The sequence below is a fragment of the Delphinapterus leucas genome, chromosome 8 (genome assembly GCF_059928025.1).
Source record: "Delphinapterus leucas isolate spDelLeu-1000000601 "Yukka" chromosome 8, BTC_Dleu_Yukka2, whole genome shotgun sequence".
Lineage (NCBI taxonomy): Eukaryota > Metazoa > Chordata > Mammalia > Artiodactyla > Monodontidae > Delphinapterus > Delphinapterus leucas.
In genome coordinates this window covers 76,240,499-76,244,980 of record NC_143136.1, presented here as the reverse complement: position 1 = coordinate 76,244,980, position 4,482 = coordinate 76,240,499, and the positions used below count along the sequence as shown (strand labels likewise).

General features: G+C 35.5%; 1 non-coding gene across 1 annotated transcript; it reads right to left on the bottom strand.

The window, feature by feature from the left end:
* Window positions 1-1,711: 1,711 nt before the first annotated feature.
* LOC115802207 (small nucleolar RNA SNORA72) lies at window positions 1,712-1,844 on the bottom strand. Its single transcript, XR_004022605.1, has one exon. It is a non-coding gene; the product is annotated as a small nucleolar RNA SNORA72 (small nucleolar RNA).
* Window positions 1,845-4,482: the final 2,638 nt, after the last annotated feature.

Genomic DNA, 4,482 nt, shown 5'->3' with positions numbered 1-4,482 from the left:
AGGAATCTCTCAAGCAACAGAAGTGTATTTTGACAAAGGTACGGAGATTCTAAAGATTATTCCAAAGAGGACACTCATTGGAAAAGAATCTTCTAGCCTGCTGCCTACTTGGCATTTGATATTTGACCATGCACTGGTTATACCACATCTCAAAATTAAACATTCCTACCCCCTTCTCTTTAAGGACCAGGTGAAACAATATGTTTAAGAGGGTGCTGTCATTGTGAGGTGCTGCCTCATCTGCCACTAAGGAATTATTCTTGGGACCTGGGGCAAAAGGTACAATCTGAGAGCCCAGGACCATGATGATTGGTGCTCCAGGAAGCAGTAGTTTCAGTTTCAGTTTTCAACAGAAGCAAAGAGTGGAAACTCTGACAGGTAATGGTGTCAGAAATCTCTGGGAAGCCGAGGAGTAACTACTTTACAAGCTATTAATGTTTGATGTCCAGCTACCTAAGAAAAAATCTCTTTAATTTCTATAATTGATGAGCAGCTATGGTATAGTGACACCAGTCAGAAAATAAATATTATAATGATTATGCCAAATGTCAACTCTTTATACAGAAACATAGCATTAAAACAACTAGAGATCACCAGCTCTGTATATATGTAGAGGCATAATGAAATTCTGATGAATCTCACACTGGTGTAATAAATGTATGGCTTTACAATCTATATACAGAAAGTGGGTCTTCAATGTCCTATTTAAAACAAGAAGAAAACTTTATTTGAAAGGTTTTGATGATAGAAGAGGGAAGTTAAAGAGCTTCCATTTCTTTAATCTTTTTTCCCTCTTCAGTTTTTCCAGATTTCATATCTATCTTTCTTCTCTGAATGCCAAAAATAATTTAACTTAATAGGGTCTTGAAAAATGATTTAAATTATTAAAATATAGTTCCTGCAGGTATAAAATGTTCCTCCAGGCATTTTATTCTTCCCTATTTCAGAATGACTTTCTGCTCTTCTCCCCACTTCGTGGGCTTCTCCACTTGTCTGAACACAAGTGACATCTTTTATGTGTAAAGACTCAAGCGAAGTACCGTAAACCATTTCCTTTTAATGTTTTCCATTAAGCATTGCCTCTCGCTGTCAAATAGGAACCCACATTATTCTCTTTTAGGCTTAAGCCTGATAAGTTGTTTTTTGCTTGGAGTACTTTTCTATTTTACTTTGCTTCTGCATTGCTCCTTACCTCAGGCTTTTTTGCTCCATGACTCCATTAGCCCACAGTACTTCTTTGTATTTTGGCCTTGTTATCCAGTGTAATAGGACATTCCAAAGCCCTAAGCATCTGAAAACATGACGATTTAATAACAGACAGTGTAGAGAGCCTAATAAAAATATGATTGTGAATTATAAAGTGTAAAATTTAACAAATGTAGTTTGAGAAGGAAACATTATAATGACCAAGAACTGACCAAGAACAAAATAAAACTTGCATTTCTTTGTCAATCATAGGTGGGTGTGATAGGACAAACACTAGCTCAGGAGTCAGAAAAGATCACTAACAACCTTTCTCATCTAATTTTTTTTTTCTAGAAAATAAAACAATAATTTTTAAGTTCATTTAATGGTAACTGGTAATCATCAAATTAGCAATGGTTATCTTCAAAAGTTATTACACTAACAGTGCTGTCATTTCTCAAGGTTGATCAGATACCTAGAGTCACAGACATTTCCCACATAAGATGCATCATATAAATCAGACTTTCTTTATCACCAGCATTTATACAACCAGACCTAAGAAAAGAACTAGGTCTGGGGACACATGCATGATCTTAATATAGTGAATGTTTAGCCTGCCCTGAACCTCTATCATCTTATACAAGTCACTTTATCCTCCTGACCCTCTGTTTCCACATTTATAAATATGGAATTTTGAGCTAGATGGTCACTACAATCCCTTTCAGGTCAAAACAATCTCTGATTGTTAATATAATAGATATCTCCTTTAGGTTATATTATTTTATCTTAATATGTAGGAAATAAAATTTTGATGTTCTTCTTTCCTAAAAGCAACTTCTAAAGCACAATTTGTAATTATAGTTCAGGAGAGTCTTATCAGAGGGTACAGATATTTTAGGCAGTTTTCCATAATGAATCAGAAAATTTCCCAGGAGAGTTTAGGGCAGGGGCAGCTGCGTACAATGGTTATTAGAGAATATTGATTACAGCTTAAAGAAAGGAAATCTATTTGAAAGGATATTGCCCTATATTTCCACTCCATTTTTCAGTCTTTAATTCTACAATTGCAGTCCGAGTCTTAATATAAGATTTTTGCTCCTCATACAGAAAATGTATTTGGTAACTGTCCATTTGCTACCCAATCTGGTTAATGCTGTAGAACAGGTTCATTATCCATAATGTATCCCTTTCTATCCAAATCAATTTGTCTTTTTATTTTATTTTATTTTATTTTTGCGGTACGCGGGCCTCTCACTGTTGTGGCCTCTCCCGCTGTGGAGCACAGGCTCCGGACGCGCAGGCTCAGAGGCCATGGCTTACGGGCCCAGCTGCTCCGCGGCATGTGGGATCTTCCTGGACCGGGGCATGAATCCGTGTCCCCTGCATCGGCAGGTGGTCTCTCAACCACTGCACCACCAGGGAAGCCCTGTCTTTTTATTTTAAATAACAACCATTTAGATAAAGAATTTGGATAGAAAGAGATATCATTAACTTTATTTGGTTCTAGGATTTTTGATATCAAGAGTTCAGACAGCAAGATTTGAATGTGAAGGTTGTGGAAGGTACTATGTGTACTTGGGGAAGCAGAATTACTTACTGAAAAGGGTATGAGAATTCAAGTAAGGAGAGTCAGGTTCACTCAAGTTGTTTTTCGGCCATTTACTATTTGGGTGACCTGGAACAAAAGAATAGACAAGATATATATGTTAGGATTCATGGTTGTAAGTAACAGAAAGTAGCAACTCTAGCTAATTAAGTGAAATTTGATTTATTGCAATTATCTGGGTAAGGCTTGGGGACTGAAAAGAATAGGCTGGAACTAATACCTGTTCTAAAGGGTTAGAAAGCAAGAAAAACAGAAACTGTTTCAAATCTGGGACAGCTGCAGGTATAAGACAAAAGACATGAGCCACTACTGCCCCCTTGTCCCACTGGGATAAATCACCTCTAAATATTCTCCCACTCTTGCCTCAGATGCTCAAGATTCAATGCCTTTGAAGGGAGACCAGGATTGTGACATACGTGGAGCCCAGGTGTTGTTGGCCAACATAAGGGAAGATGTGGCACCTTTGACAGCCACAATGTCAACTGTTCACTCCCTGCAAGATGACCAAAATGGGGCAGAAGTAATTCCTTAGCAGGAAATTTAGGTGCTATGAGGAAGGAGGCAAGGATCCTCACAGACAAAAATTAATTAATGTCCATCGCATAGCAAACAAACAAACACAAAACATTTAATTTCTCTGATCTTTATCTTCAAAATTAGTTATTCAGAATAATCATCACAGTATATTATTTAGCTCTAGACTGCTATAAATTCTACTGTGATTTCTATAAATGTGTTATAGTTATTACTATCTATACTCACCAATGAAGATACTTTATAGAAAAAGATTATAAATTATCAAATAAAAACTATAATTTATTTCTGGAAACGTTAAAAAAGGGGAGAATTTTTTTTTGACAGTTTATGCAAGTGTCATAACATCATTGTAGTAGGTAGGAATGTGTTTCAAAAGGTCTATAATATTTCCAGATTAAAAGATAGATATAGACTAAACTGCATAACAAGAAAATGGTTTAGAAATATGATTATATTCTTATCTCTTAACAGAGGTAAGAGTCTGAGACAGCCGTTAAGAACATGGGCTTTAGACTGAGTCTGAATCTTGCTACTTGCTGACTTACCATCTTTGTGACCCTGGGCAAAGTCCTTAACTTTTCTATGCCATAATTTTGCTTACCTCAAAAATGGAGCTGACAATAATCAAGTGTACCTCATAGAACTATCATTTACTCTGAATCTCATAAAAAAATTAGGTTGTTTAGTATATGGTTGTTTTCTTTTTATATGAGCTTTACAAATAACAAGTGACAGGATTGGCCATCCAGGAAACCACAGTTAAAGGATATGGTTTATTCATAACCATGTTAATCAGTTGGCAGAATTTTCTTGTTAGTCTTCTGATAAACCAGTCACAAAAATGACCAAAACCCTCTTTGGTATAAAGAGAGGCAAGGCTAATTTGTTAAAATATTAGCCCTAGCTTGAAAAATGTAGAGGCTTAGTCATTATGTTTTCTAAAATGTTTGTAATAATTTAAAAAATTATTCTGTAATTATCACTTTGATGTGAACTACTTGAATTCTTGTATTTTAAATATGAAAATAAAAGAGAATTAGCTTATGGTCTGAGATCTGGACTTCAGAATTTTTCAAATTTTTGACTACCTAAAATGAAAATGAAGCATTCATTATACACAATCCTTATCATTGTGACAATTTTACTTGATGATA